Here is a 17,015-nt window from a genome sequence, read left to right on the forward strand (position 1 = left end):
TGCTTCACCTGAGCCTCTCAATGGCCAGGTTAAGAGCGACCCTTACCCATTACAGTGGACTTTCAAAGTCAAACCCTCTTGTGTGAGCCCCCATTGTTTGGCTATAGAGTGTGCTGTTTGATATTCATTGATTGTTTGATTGCTTCATATGCACTTGCTTGCCTGTATGTTATGCATTCATCATCATCAATTGCCATTAGTGCATGATCATATCATTTGTCTGTGTGACTTTTATTGTGGTTTGCCCATTGAGGACAATTGTAAGTCCATTGCTTTGGCCTTTGCTCCTGTGATATGGAAGGATAGAGTGTAAGACCTCATTGGTCACTCATATCTTCTGTTGCTTGATTTGTATGTGAGGATACAGTTATAAGTCCCTGTAAGTTGGCATCTGTTATCCTGTGATCATAATTTGATCTGTTTGATGTTGTATGTGAGGTTGCAGTTATAAGTCCCTGTAAGTTGGCATCTGCTTTCCTGTGATCATAGTTTGTTCATCTGTTTGTATGAGAGGTTGCAATTATAAGTCCCTGTAAGTTGGCATTTGCATACCTGTGATCATATTGTTGCTTTTGTTCTTGTATGTGAGGATCCATTGTAAGTCCCTGTAATGTGGCATTGGATTTCCTAGGACCATACTGTGGAGTTAACCTAAGTCCAGATAGATTGGCAGTTGACTTCCATTTCTCATCTTTGTTTTCTTTTGAGGAGATTAGTGTAAGACCATTGAGTGGCATCTGATATCCATTTCTGTTTTAGGAGACTGGTGTAAATCCATCTATTGGTATCCGGCATCCGCTTTTTATTTCTTTGCCTGTGGAGATTAGTGTAAGACCATTGAGTGGCATCTGACATCCCATTCTGTTTTAGGAGATTGGTATAAGACCAGTGATTGGCATCCGATATCCGCTTTTGCTTGCTTTGTTTGTTTGTTATTATTAATTGCTATTCCAAAGGACACACTTGAATCATCTGCTATATGATTTCAAGAAGTGAACCTTCTAAGAAGTTTTACTATCCATCCTTCATCCATTTATCATTCATTATGTCCTAAACCTTTTCACACTTTATCTTTCAAACTTGACATAAGTGTTGTGCAAACATCTTCATGTTTTCAAACTAAAAACCTGGACTCAAGTCCTTGACTTTTTTCAAACTCATTTCATAATACTTCTTTTGAATCAATCTTAATCATACTTTGACTCCATTTTCATAATCACAATCAAGTAACTCCACTCATTCACTTGTTTTGGCTTTGTCCATTAATCTTTTCATGCATTAGCCATAGGCTTCAATTATCATTGAGGTTGATGTAAATCTTGCCTATCCTTAGTGAGTCGACAGTAAGACTTCCGTACTTCAAACAGGGCTAACCCCTCTAGTACGTCGAAGCTATCCTCGCATGGTGGATGTTGTTTTTTGGTCGAGTTTTCTCCCATTGATAATGAAAAGCCTCAGTGCTTGTGTTTAAAACTGAATCCACCAACTTTTGGAAATCTTTTAGCCGAACTACGGCGTTTTGATCCTTACCTTTGATGGAAGGTACGTAGGCAGCGGGTTCATCCGTTCGAACACAAAAAATAAATAAAACCCAATAACCCAATAAAATTGTACATTCTTTTCTCACCATCCCAATCATGTTTGCACAATCTTTATGTCATAACAAATAACAATTTAATACAACAAGTGTGAAAAGGGCTCCCTAGGAGTACCTAGGACGTAGTGGGTGCCTAACACCTTCCCATTGCGTAATTTACCCCTTACCCAGAATCTCTGATCTTTTTATTAGTTTTCTACGTGTAAAACTTCTTAGGCTTTTGTTCGCTTTTTAGCCAGTCCTTTGGATAAATAAAAGTGCGGTGGCGACTCGAAATTTCAATGTATCTCCTTGCTTATGATTTAATCGATAGATCATATAGCGACGAATACACCGTCACAGTATCGAGTGGATGCTCCGTAAAGCCGATTTAACCTTCCTTTGCACTCATAACCAACCCACCTACCCTTCCCTAACCTTAGAATTCCTCAGTTCTTACGACTACACCACTCCCGCCGGTGAGGGTGAATTTCTGACCGATACCGCAACCTTCCGCATGTTTAACACCGAGTACTCTCTAACCCAAAACCAATTGAGTACCATGCTACAATTTACCACAGAAGGCCAAGTCTACCCCAGAATCCCTCCCGACCTAAACTGGAACACAGTTGGCGTTTTTGACATTTTTAAGAAAATTTCCGGTATAGAGACCTACAACTGGGAAGAACTCCTTCTCTCCCACATCCATAACCCCACCATCCGTTATTTTCTCCGTATCTTGCAAAACACAGTTTTTGGTAGACCAAACAACAGTAAGGTCAACTCAAAGGAGTTATTTTTCCTCCAGTGCGTCTTCGAACCGCAAGCCCAGGTAAACGCCGCCTCTTTTCTCTTTCATCATATCCGCACCTTATGTGCTAGAGGCCGGCACCCTTTATAATTGGTGGATTAATAACCTCCATAGCACTTGGCCTGAACCTAGGGGATAGACTCCAAACTTTAGAATCCCTACCTCCCCTGTCTATGGATATCAGCTATTGCCGTTCTAGCCGCCTGATTAAAAACAGAGTAGGCGGAGGCTATTATCTTATGGTGAACAACCAAGCAGTCCCGAGTGTTGTGCTACCCAATACCACCCTAACTGATGTCACAAACCCCGACCGCCACCTCTACGATCTTAGCGCTCCTGAAACCACCGAGCCTTCACAAACAAACCAACAAACTGATGAGTTTGAAGAAATGGAACAAGGTGACCATCCGCCAACACAACAATCAGTCCCGCTCAACCATTCCCGTAATGCAGCCGGCCCATCCTCCCAACGTCGTCGACGAAGAAGGCCTGCGACCAACGACGACATTATGGATGCTATCGATGGTATGCAGACACAGAATGCAGAGATGATGCAGATGATGCGTCAAATGCAACAGCAACAGGATGCTCGGAATGCCATAACCGACCAGCGGTTTACTGAATTGTTCAGCAGGTTCGACAACTTAGACATACGTCAAAGATCACCAGGTCCAAGAACCAGAGGCGGTAGGCAGCCTTAGTTATATTTCCTTTTTCTTTTCATTTCCATTTTGTATTTCTTTCCCTTAAAACATTGAGGACAATGTTTAGTTTAAGTATGGGGGGGAAACAATATTCTTCCTATTACCTTTTTTCAAGTATGTTATTTTCCCTTTTCATCGTTATTTCCCTTTTTTTTCCCTATAAAAAAAAAAAAAAAAAAAAAAATTATTATAATATATATTTATTTTAAGTCAAGTCCGAATGTGAAAAATTCTTATTATCTATTCCCCTCAATTTTCTTGAGCCATAACAAAAAAATTTTTAACACACCCAATAAGTATAAAGGTTGCTTACTTAAAAAAATTTGAGTGAAATCAAAACAAAATCATTACCATAACAACGCTCTGAGAACCTCAATATGTTAAAGCAGGATAAGTACCTATTATACCGATTCCTTGAACTTTTAGTTCTATGGCAACCCCAAGTAGTTTATACAGAAGTCAGCACCATCTTAATAGCAAACTACGTGGAGAGCCGATGAATATAAGTGAATGATCCCCAAAGTAACCTAAGATATATAAATATATCAAGAAATGCACTAATTAAATTAGGTGATCCTTACCAGATCATTTAATCTAAAGGTTGCAGATCATGCAAAAGCACAATACGAAAGACCCATTATGAGTTGGTTCAGTAGGAATCTGGTACTGAACTCGGTAGGGCGGACTACGGTTCGATCCCCCGCAATTTGCAATGGACTGAATAATGAAGCTATCCGACTTATGTACCAGAACTTCTAGCTAAAAGCGGATCATAATCACTAACCGGTTACTCCACTATGTGCGCGAAAGGATAAAGGGCTTAATGTGATTTCGCTAGAATGAAAGCGGGTGAAATAAGACTAAAGGAACCAGGATAGCTATCACAAGGTACTTGAACTGATTGGCATAAAGTAGGGTTATCTAAGTTGTAACGGTAGTTGTTGATGTCAAGATTAAACTCGAGTCCTCCTAAACAAAAATCCATTTGCAACCTAGTACGAATTGATGTGTGCTTTGAAATTTCATCTGGCTAAAACTTTTAACAAGTTCTATACTGAATTTTGCTTGAGGACAAGCAAAGATTTAAGTATGGGGGAGTTTGATAACATGAAATTATATCACATTTGAAGACTTAATTCAATTAGATTATATTATCATTTACTTTAATTTATCCCATTTTATCAGATATTATGCAGTATTTCTTTTCTATTTACATCAGGTACCCATTTTGAAGCAAAAGTGAAAAAGGGAAGAAAAGGAGGTGTAGAAAGGAGTCAAAAGGAAACAAATATCAAAGACCAAGCCCAGCCCAAAGAAAGCGCACGTTGTGCCTGTGACGGGCGTCACAAGGGTTGTGACGAGCGTCACACTAGAAGCATCCCTGTGACGAGCGTCACACATGGTGTGACGAGCGTCACACCATTCCACTAGCTTTTTGGCGCAAGTCACGCTCTCAGAAGAATTGAAGAAGAACGTTGAGAGAGTTCGTGTCCTATGCCCACGCCGTGTATTTAGCCATGCTGAAGACTCGTGGGAAACGGAATGCAGTTACCAAGGCTATTATAAATAGCCATCTCACAAACCTAAAAAACTCTCAGTTTTTGCACGCTCAGTTTGCCGAAGCTCTGCCAAATTTTCTTTTCACGCCTTTGCTTATTTTTCTTCCTTTCCAGCAACTTAGCATTGTTTATTTTATTTATTTCTTTTGCAAGCTTTACATTCTTTTTCCCTTGCAAATTTACCTTTCCAGTTTTAGCTTTTAGATATTTTTCGCATAATAGTTTCTACACCGGAAACTATTGTGCAACTTTATACCGGATTTAACCTTACGTTATATTCCAGTTTTATTTCCTTGATTTAATTTACTGTCTAATTGAAGAATCCAAGAACAAATCCTACCGGCTTGTGGTGGAGTGTTCAAGACCATTGTATTACGCATTCAGGTTCTTTAATTGTTATTTAATTTTAATGTTTTATTCTATTGTTTATTCATATTGCCTGCCTGGAATGAGTCTGTTTATGCATGATATAAATTCTTATTTATTTAGCATGTCTGGCTAATTTGCCTAGGTATCAGTATGTAAAGTAAGCAGAATAAGGGATCAAGACTGAGTCGGTCTATTTAAACTTAAAATCAAAATCAATCTTTTTACGGTTTCAACTTACAGGTTTAATAACAAGATTTTTTACAAAAGTAAAAGACATAAAGAAGTTAAAATCAATAGAGCGAGAGTTTGAGATTTTAACTGGACAGTGTAAGTTAGGCATTAATTCTAGATCAGGGCGAGAGCAAGTTTTAGAGTTAATTAAATTCTGACCTTTTCCAAAAAGTATTTTTAAAGATTGAATGTGAGGACGAGAGTTAAGCATTTGGATTTAATTATATAACCTAAGTCAACAGAGCGAGAGTTTGAGATAAGGGTGTTTAAAACGGTCAGTATTTTCTTAAAAAGAGTTTCTGCAACTTTATTGTTTTCAAAATATGGTTTTTGACTTAATTATAAGTGACAGCAACATTAATATAAAATCATGGTTTATTCAACAGAGCGAGAGTTTGAGATAGAACCTTTAACCAATAAAGTTAACCGAAACGATTCATTTTAAAACCAAGAAACCGACAAACACTTGATTCCCTAGTTTTGACGAACTACATACCGATATCCGTTTTATTGATATTTAATCTAGATATTAGTTTAGATCTTAGCTTTTCCCCAAACAATCAAACATTTTCACCTTAGATTTACGTAGTAACCTTAGATAACGGTATATCGATTCATAAGTCCCTGTGGGATCGATATCTTTTAAAACTACGCGATAGAACTGTGCACTTGCAGTTTGTATCCCATTCTCGACTCACCCAGTCGAGCGATCAACCTCCAATCCTTATACCTCCAGTTCCTGGGAGACCTCTGATAATGTACCTATCAGTGATTGAGAACTCGATGGGGTGTGTATTGGGACAGCATGATGAGTCTGGTCGAAAAGAGCATGCCATATACTACCTTAGCAAAAAGTTTACCGACTGTGAAGTCAAATATTCGCAGCTTGAGAAAACTTGCTGGGCTTTGGCCTGGGCTGCTCGCCGACTGAGACAGTATATGTTGAACCATACTACCTTGTTGATTTCTAAGATGGATCCAGTGAAGTACATCTTTGAGAAGCCGGCTCTCACCGGACGTGTTGCCCGTTGGCAGATGATTTTAACAGAGTATGATATCCAGTATACGTCACAAAAGGCCATCAAAGGGAGTATTCTGTCAGACTACCTTGCCGAGCAACCGATTGATGATTATGAGCCAATGAAGTTTGAATTCCCTGATGAAGACATCATGTTCCTCAAGATGAAAGACTGTGAAGAGCCAGTTGTTGAGGAGGGACCTGATCCAAACGAAAAGTGGACTTTTTTGTTTGATGGGGCTGTCAATGCTAGAGGTAGTGGAATTGGCGCTGTCATTACTACTCCGAAGGGTGCCCACATGCCTTTCACCGCTCGTTTGACTTTTGAGTGCACAAATAATAAAGCTGAGTACGAGGCCTGTATCTTGGGTATTGAGCAAGCCATTGATCTGAGAATCAAGACTTTGGACATCTTCGGATATTCAGCTCTGGTGATCAATCAAGTGAATGGTGATTGGAATACTCTCCAGCCCACTCTGGTCCCCTACAGAGACTACACGAGAATACTGTTGACTTTCTTCACAACAGTAAAATTGTATCATATACCTCGTGATGAGAACCAGATGGCAGACGCACTTGCTACTATATCCTCCATGATCAAGGTAATTCGTTGGAACCATGCTCCCAGGATCGATGTGATGCGCCTTGACAGGGCCGCGTACGTGTTTGCCGCTGAACTGGTAGTCGATGACAAGCCCTGGTATCACGATATCAAGTGCTTTCTGAAGAATCAAGAGTACCCTGCAGGGGCATCCAACAATGACAGAAAGACTTTGAGAAGATTGGCAAGCAGTTTCTTCTTGAACAAAGACGATGTGTTGTATAAGAGGAACTTCGACATGGTTTTGCTCAGATGTGTGGACAGACACGAGGCGGACATGTTAATGCAGGAAGTTCATGAAGGTTCCTTCGGTACTCATGCCGGCGGACATGCAATGGCTAAGAAATTGTTGAGAGCGGGTTATTATTGGATGACCATGGAATCAGATTGTTTCAAGTATTCTCGGAAGTGTCATAAATGCCAGATTTATGCTGATAAGGTGCATGTACCGCCGAATCCTCTGAATGTGATGTCTTCGCCGTGGCCGTTTGCCATGTGGGGCATTGACATGATTGGAAAGATTGAGCCGACTGCTTCCAATGGGCATCGCTTCATCCTTGTTGCCATCGACTATTTCACCAAGTGGGTCGAGGCAGCGTCGTTCGCGAATGTCACCAGACATGTGGTTGCCCGTTTCATCAAGAAAGAAATCATTTGTCACTATGGGATTCCCGAAAGAATCATTACTGATAATGGTTCTAATCTCAACAACAAAATGATGAAGGAGTTGTGCCAGAACTTCAACATTCAGCATCACAATTCTTCCCCTTACCGCCCTAAGATGAACGGCGCTGTTGAGGCGGCAAATAAGAACATAAAGAAGATTGTGCAGAAGATGGTCGTCACGTACAGAGATTGGCATGAGATGCTACCCTTCGCCTTGCGTGGGTACCGTACTTCAGTACGTACATCAACCGGGGCAACCCCTTACTCCCTGGTGTATGGTATGGAAGCAGCCCTACCTGTTGAAGTGGAGATTCCTTCTCTAAGAGTCATGTTGGATGTCAAGTTAGATGAAGCTGAATGGATTCGGACAAGGTTCAATGAGTTGAGTCTTATCGAAGAGAAGCGAATGGCAGCCATTTGTCATGGGCAGTTGTATCAGAGTCGGATGAAGAGAGCATTTGATCAGAAGGTGCGTCCTCGTTGTTTCCAAGTCGGATATTTAGTGTTGAAAAGGATCCTTCCTCCTCAGACAGATCACAGGGGCAAGTGGACTCCTAACTATGATGGACCGTATATTGTCACCAAGGTTTTTGATGGTGGGGCTTTAATGCTTGCAACTATGGATGGTGAAAACTTCACTTCCCCTGTGAACTCAGACGCAGTTAAAAAATACTTCGCATAAAATAGACCCGCTGGACAGTAAAAAAGAGTAGTCCAGGCAAAAATGGGCGTCCCGGCGAACCAAGAAAATGAAAGGGTTCGGGAAAAAATTAGGGACAAAAAATAAAAAAAGATTGTACACCCGGTAAGTTGAAAACCTGAAAAGGCAACTTAGGCAAAAATGTGTATCCCGGTGGATCGAAAATCCGAAAAGGGCGATCCAGTCAAAAGTTAGGGATTAAGCGAATGACTGCGTTCTGAGTAGTTCTGAATCTCATCTCGTGCCAATGACTGGAAATTTTTGAAGGATAGGAAACAGTCCAATCACTCCTTCAGAAAGCTGATCATCTGGAGGATCTTGAAGACGGGCAAGTCATAGCAGAATTGGAACCCAATAGAAATCCATTTCACATTGCCATTAGATTAATTTCTGTTTTTTATTTATTGTGCGATTACCTCTTTCCAGGGATTGCTTCTTAATGTAAATGCCTATTCAGAGGCCATTCAATCAATAAAATCATGTTATTCAGTATATCTCTGTTTTCATTTTCATTTTACTGTTTTGTTCGCAAAAATGACGTCCGAATTTTTGATAAACATTGCATCATGACACATAATGGCTTTACAGGTACATGCTTAATAAACATTTAAGATTGCTGTAAATTTTAAGTGCTTTGGATCGTCTATTCAGAACAGATACCCTCGGGGCATTTCCTTAAAATTCCCTGCAGATGATCGTGAATATCTTCCCCAGTGAAGTCACCAACAGACAAATTCGGTGTCTTATCCCTGCAGAGCTGATCAGAGCGTTGGACTCTTCAATCCCCAGCAGTTTCTCACCACCGTACTTCCCCAAGCGGTTGTTTCAGGACATACACTCCCCAGTAGAGTTGATAGTACCAGACTACATATCCCCAACGGGGTTGACAGTGCCAGACTTTATCTTCCCAGCAGAAGTGGCTGCTCCTTAGAGTTCGATGCCAGATCGATAATCCCAATGCCAGATCCATGGTTTCTTTCCTTGAAGTAGAACCTCGGTACCGTATCAGTGTTTGCTCCCCCTGCTGAGTCATATCTCGCAAATCGTGGTTGCCAGAACCATTGTAGCTTTCCTCAACAGCAGGCTTCCAATGCCATTCTTTCCCCGATCAGAGTCTCGGTATGGCCAGAACACCGCATGGCTAGTCATCTCCCCACAGAGTTCATTGTGGTGTGTATCTCCAGCAGCCTGGCCAGAGCCCAAAGGATGGTAATCATTTCCCCAGCAGATCCCCTTGCCTCGGCTTGGCATTCTACCCAGCATTTCGCATCCCTGCATGTAGAATCATATTGCATTGCATCCTTCCAAATCGCGTAGCATTTCCATTTTCATGGAGCATTACGCCATTGAAAAATTCAAACATACGCATGTAAGCATAAAACATTCTCGGTATCCCAAGTGATAAGCTAGAAGTTGTTTCCAGTACTCAGACTGAAGATTGTTCATGACTTACCTTTGTTATCCCTAGCAAGTGTCATTGGCCCATGCGCCGCCTCTATTATCATTCCCTATTTCTGCCAATGCTGACAGGCATAAAGTTTTCCGATGTTCAGATCGAAGAAGTTTCCGACGTTCAGGTCGATGCAACTTATGGCATTCAGGCCAGTTTTCCGGTATCCAGACCGAAGTGGCATTCAGGCCAATTTTCCGATATTCAGATCGAAGAAGTTTCCGACGTTCAGGTCAATGCAACTTGTGGCATTCAGGCCAGTTTTCCGGTATCCAGACCGAAGTGGCATTCAGGCCAGTTTTCCGGTATCCAGACCGAAGTGGCATTCAGGCTAGTGTTCCGATGTTCAGATCGAAGAAGTTTCCGACGTTCAGGTCGATGCAGCTTGTGGCATTCAGGCCAATTTTCCGATATTCAGATCGAAGTGGCATTCAGGCCAAGTCTTTCCGATGTTCAGATCGAAGAAGTTTCCGACGTTCAGGTCGATGCGACTTGTGGCATTCAGGCCAATTTTCCGATGTTCAGATCGAAATCCTTTCCAGTATTCAGACTGCTGAGCGGCATTCAGGCCATGGTTATTTCTGTGTTACCATTTATTTTGGTATCCAGTTTAACATTCTTTTTCGATATTCAGACTGACTCTCACCGTACCAGACGGATTCTTCTTTCAAGACCACCTCTTTGCCGATTCTGACAGACATTGTTACTTCACTTCATTTCAGTGCAAATTTTTGGGCTTTTATTGTATTCAATCCCTTAATACCTCGAAAGCACGAAAGCAGCTGCCATCTTCTTTCCGGGTCTCCAGTTGATTGAATAGGGGCAGCTGTAATACCCCAAAATTTACCCTTCATTTTTCCTGAAAAAAACAAAAAAAAACAAAAAAAAACAAAAAAAATTATTTAATTAATTAATTAATTAATTAATTAATTAAATAAATAAATAAAATAAATAAATAAAATATAACAAATTATTTTGGACTTGGGTCTCCCTCATTTGAGCCCACTACCCACGAAAATCAGTCTATAAATACTGAAGTTTCAGTAGAGGAAAACACATTTGGAGTTACACTTGGAGTTACACTAGGAGATTCACTGGAAAAAGATAGTGAGAGAAAGAAGACAGAACAAAAGGGGATTTTGAGGAGAAACAAAACACTCTGAGATTTCCTTGGAACAAAACCCTGAGGAAAAAGATAGTGAGAGAAGACCTGACAGAGAACTCAGAGCAGCCTCCAAACCCTGAAGGGAACTCAACTTGTAAACCTCACGGGTGCAACTCAATTTCAATCAAGCTCTCCAATCAGGTTTTCCCTATATACATCATCTTTATGCCTTTAATTTGAATGCTCTAAATGTATGAGGTATTATGGGTGAATTTGATACCTTTTTTGTGAGCCTTTTGTGAATTTTGATGGAATTATTCATGTGGTTACATTTTGATTTAGGGGCAACTCTGGGTTACCCTATTTTGTTTCTCTAACCTGTCTTTGCGTTGCCATGGCATTGTTTTCTCTTGATTTCATCCTGTTGCTCTAACCCTTTGTCGAGTTTTGTGAGGGCTCACATGGCTTTTGCAGAGACACTCGCGTGGTTTCCCACTTTATTTGTGGGATACCCCCCTGGAGTTTTATTCTGATTATTCGTGTTGACTGATTTCCTTTGACGGTCCAGCTGGAGAGATTTCAGGGTTTCTTGCTCCTTTAACTGTTATAGCTTCGGATCTTTATCCGTGTGGTAATTTTTTCCTTTTCTCGTACTTTATCGCTTTCTTAGCTGGAAGACCTCGATAGGAGGCAATGTTTGGGCCCCTTGGTGGCATTTTACTTTGAGATACATGTTTTGTGTTTTGTATTCATATCCCCACATGTAGCGCGGTTCCTTCGTCAAGGACTGCCTGTTTGCCCTCGAGCATCCCAAACCCTAAAACCCAAAGCAACACGTTTACTCCTTCTACTACAGGCGAGTAAGTCTCCAAAGGTCGAGCATCCGGTAGATTGCGTAGTGACGTCGTTCGTCCAAAACCCAATCCATAACCCCGTAGTTAGCCGAACTACGGCTTGCTCTGATTCTCATTCCAGATGAGATACGTAGGCATAAGACGCGATGTCTTAGCGAGCACACATCCCCCCAACCCATAGGTCAGCCGAGCTACGAAGACTCTGATTCTCATATTCAGATGAGATACGTATGTAGCGGATGCGACATCCGCGCGAGTCATTTCTCTTAACCTTTTTAGTAAATAAACACATTAGGTAAACCCGCACCCTTTAGATAAAAACTACAAAAGTGGATCCCGTAGAGTACTACGGATGCGTAGGGGTGCTAATACCTTCCCTTCGCATAACCGACTCCCGAACCCAAGATTTGGTTGCGAGACCGTCTTGTCCTTTCCTTTTTTCAGGTTTACTTCGAGCGTTTCCTTTCCCTCCTTTGGGATGAATAACGCACGGTGGCGACTCTCCTGTCATTCTCTTTCGCCGGTTGTTTTTTCGCACACTGTATTTTTCAGGTTGCGACAATCACCCAATAGAGTAGGCACAAGATTCCCTATCAAGAAAAGTCTAGTGGCGTTAACATCAACAAAACCGTCAATGTTAGGGAACAAAGCTAATCCATAGATGAGCAACACAAAGATAGCTTCAAACGCGTCCATACTACCGGCTTGAGCAAAAGCAGTAGCTTCCTTGATGAGGAAATCAGATGGAAACCCAAACAATCCCCCTTTCTTCACCCAATGAGCCTCTATCTCAGACTTCTTCAACTAAAGAGCTTCATCAATAAGATTAGATCGGGGAATTTACTCCAATCCACTAAAAGGAACCCTACTAGAAATAGGTACTCCCAATAGATGGGCATACTCCTCCAACGTAGGCACAAGCTGATAATCAGGAAAAGTGAAGCAACGGTAGAGAGGATCATAGAACTGCACTAGCACACTCAAGAGTCCTTCAACCACATCAGTAGACAAGACATACAGTAGCTTCTCATGATGTTGTTTGAAGTCCAAGGGATATAATATAAAAGATGCCATCTTCCTTAACTCTTTCACGTCGGGATATCTGAAATTGTACTTCTTAGTGTTCCTTCGTCCATAATCCATTGTCTGAAAATATTTGCAAATAATATCTCAGTTCCTTGAAATTTTCATGTGATGATTGTTATGATGCGCATGAATGCATGAATGCAACAATCACAAATAAGGGTTCCCACACAAGGCAAACAAACAAAGTCCAAGGGATGAATCAAGTCATTGTCAAGATCAATCATCCATTTTGGTGGATTTATGGTTTACACCTTATCAACACCCAAGTTCCATTGATATTGACAAGACTTGATTGGATCAACCAAGAATCAAGGGTTTGTTGTAAGTCACGAGCATGGAGTCTGGGTAAGAACCATCCCAAAGGAGTGAACTAAGGATAAAAACCTATAGATCATGTTCTAAAAAGTTCCCAGAGTCTTAATTCCATCTATCGGATATTACAGGTTAAGATGACTGACTCATCGACCCATAATATTCTCAAGAGAATCTCGCCTGAGTGTAGTATCGCGTAACAACTATTATTAAGTCTACACTTGAACAGTCTTCGCACTATATCCTAAATAGGCTAAGAGGGGTAAATGTTCTACGATCCCCAGCTTCTCAGACCCAAATTAGAGATAGTAATGCCTAACCATAAATACTTGTGTGACATTTCCAAATTCAAAAGAGTCTCCATTGAGCATATGGATCTCAAGATAACTTGTTAAGGACTGCTCCACACAAGTCGAACATGACTATACCATCCTCTTATCTTAATTGCACTCAAGTTCGGGTTAGAACTTATCTCACCACTCAGATATCACCAAGCACAACAAGCAGATTATATCACACATACATATATACAAACATATATGAAAAATTTATACACACAAAAAGTAGGCTAAACCCACTGGAGACTACTCCCCAACAGAGTCGCCACTTAATTTATGTAGCGGTAAATTCACGATCATCAAGCTATGGATAAGCTAGAGATCAAATAACAAGAGTCGCCACTGCGCTTTTATTGTTTCCAAGGGAAAAGGGAAAAAGTACAAACAAAATCCAAAAGTAAGAAGTTTTAAAATCAAAACTAATAAAATGTCAGAGATTATAGGTAAGGGGGTTGGTTACATGGAGGGAAGGTGTTAGCACCCAAAGTGTCCTAGGTACTCCTAGGGAGCCCTTTTTGTGTGCATATGTATTTTGTACAAAATGATGTTTACAAACAAATAGAATGGGGGGATGGGAAAAGAATTCATTAGTTATATTTTTGTGTTTGGCAAGACCTTTGGTCTTATGCCTACGTACCAACATAAAAATGAGGGGTCAAAACCTCAAAGTTCGTGATACAAATTTCGAAGTGGATGCAATTGCTTTTAACAAAAATTAAATTAGTAAGGCACAAAGGCCTAAAAATGGTTTGAATGAGTTAGTTATTTTAGGCTTTTTAAGAGTTTAAGTCAGGTATAGTTAAGTTTATTTACAAGTTTTATTTAAGAAAAGAAGTTTAAAAATGCAATGGCATAAGGCCAAAGTTTCTATCTTTTTTGCAAAGTGGTCAAAGTTTAGAACAAAATTAGTTCAAACAAAGAAAATTTTAAAAGGAGGGAGAGATTTTGAAATTAAATAAATGTGGAGAAGATGAAGAGACTAATCCTATGTACAAATTAAAAGTTAAGAGTTGAAAAGATCTGACTGATGGGTAGCAATCCAATAGGAAAGAATGCCATATAGAAACCCCAAATTCCCTTAGACATTTAGAATTAAGCAACACACAAATGCACAATTATATCAATCTTGAAGAGCAAAGGCATCAAATAAAGATAGCCACATCCAAGCTTTAGCCACTCCATGATCTTCTTCAAATTAGCCCATATAACAGATGAATTCCACAAGTCACAAGTTCAAAATAACAACTTCACAATGATCATGTTGCAGATGAACTCAGAGGGATCTTGAATGATGTATCAGATGAAGTTTCAAATTGCAAGCACTTGGTTACGCAAAAGTTGGCATTGGCCAAGTCCTTTAGCATGGGAATGTTGCCTAAGTTCTAAGCCCATCTGTCCAAGATCAAACCAGCAGTCCACACAATTTTTTTAGGGTTTTTGTTGTTATTATGTGCAGTAATGGTCAAAGACCACACAAAGAAGCAAAGTACACAAACAAGATATATCACACAATATGGTCCAGATGGACAAAGTGAAAATTGCATAAACATAAACAATTAGAGTGGTATGAATAATGGCAAATGCATAAAGGCTAAAATTAAATGACATTAAAGTAAATGGCTTAAAATTAAGAGTTAGTTGTTAATGAGTTGGAAGTTAGTATTGTTTTTCTTTTGCTTTTCATTTTTAAGTCATTCTTTGGAGAACACTCAACCCACTTATCACAAGCATGGATCCTTGAACCAAGACATCTTCCAAAGGAAGGAAAAAACGCCAAGTTTCCACATAATACCATGAAAGAGGGGAGACTTACAATCTCACTTACTAGAATGTTATGCCTTTTGTGTCACAAATTTAGCGTTATGTTAAGCAATCGTAATTGGACTTATGTAGAAGTCATAACTATTTGAGCTCGGGCAATAGAATTTTGGTGCTAATGCATGTTAGAGCATAGTATAATGAACTATGCTCATGAAACATACCACACACAAAAAGAATATGCAAAAAAGATGGCCTAATCTCATTCATACTTATGTTGATTTTTCAATCAAATAGCCCTAGGATTTTGAGATATCATAGACCAAATGAGATGAATGCATAAAGAATGAGAATGAGATGAAGAGGGAGGGGAATGGATCAAAACTCAAATTGGTCAAAGGAGGACTTTTACCAAATTAATATCATTCATTCATTTTGGGAGATTGAATGTACATTCCATCAATCCCCTAAATCCAATGATATTAATTTGACAAAGTCAAATTAACCTTGACCAAGGCCCAACAACAAGAATCAAACTCAAACAAGTCATCACAATTGGTCAACATAATTAATTGGCATTTATTCAAATTAAAATGACTAAAATAATACATTTAAATTCAATATGGTTTGTGAAATTCCTAAAACCTCATCAAAACCCCAAAGAAATGGCCATGAGATATATCATAGGTCAAACAAGGTCAAAGGACCTTGGAGAAAAAATTTCAGAATTTTTAAAGACTTAAAAGTATTTTTAAACAATTAAAAATAATCATAAAATCAATTAAATCTGGAAAAATATTAATAATGATCCAAAAAATAATTTTAATTCAAAATTAGAAAGAGGAATTTTTTTGAAATTTTTTGGTGAAACTCTCATATTTTTTGGATCAATATTAAAATTAATATGAATTAATGAAATTAAAAGGATTAAAATGAAAATTAGAAAATAGAAAAAAAAATGTGGGCCACTTGATCTCCCTCATTAATTGAGGTGGCAGATCAAGTAGTCCTCGGCGCGCGTTCCACAATGGACACTGGTCAATGCGCTGCAGGGATGGTAATCAGAACCAATGCATGAGATTAAAACATTTGAAAAGGATCCTATGGTTGGAGACGTGCCAACATATGGCCGGAGCTGTAGCTCCGGTCTTCTTCTCCGGTGGACCTCACCGGACTAATCCACCTTCAACCATCACCAAAATAAAAAAGGAGGACATGATCTGAAATAAAAAATGGCGTAGAGCACGAATTTGACCTCAATTTCAACTAACTCCGCATATATAGAAAGATATGAGGATTTTAATTTTGAGGTGTGTCAATTGAGTTGCTTCAATTTGACCTCTAAGCAACTCAATCTTCTTGCCTACATTGGTAGGACTTCAGACAACCAAATATCCAAGAGAATTTAGTAGAATTAATTGAGAATCAAAGAGATGAAGTTTTCTGAAAATTACCTTCAATGATATGCAGTTCTTGATGTGGCTTGCTCCAAACACGATCTGATCACACTTGAGAAGCTAGTAGGAAGTGATTAGAGAGGTTGCAAGGCTTTGGATCCTGGAGTTCTTGAATCTCCAACAGTTGAGATTCAAACTCAAATTTCAAATTGAAATTTCTCAGGTTTTCCTTTAGAATGAGAAGGTTTCAATGGGGGGAAAAGCTAGAACACAAAGTGTTGTTCAAATGAGCTCTGAGGCCTTCTATTTATAGCCAAAGGGAATGATATTTGCACACTTCAAAAATCTGTCCAAAATTGGCAATGTGGATGGCACAAGTGCATGGGCATGTACAGGCACATGATACTATATATTAAGGTCCAAAATGATTCCAATTGAGGTCTGAATGAAGCTTGGATGGCAATGCATTGTAAACTGAAA

The sequence above is a fragment of the Lathyrus oleraceus genome, chromosome 3 (assembly GCF_024323335.1).
Source record: "Lathyrus oleraceus cultivar Zhongwan6 chromosome 3, CAAS_Psat_ZW6_1.0, whole genome shotgun sequence".
Classification (NCBI taxonomy): Eukaryota; Viridiplantae; Streptophyta; class Magnoliopsida; order Fabales; family Fabaceae; genus Lathyrus; species Lathyrus oleraceus.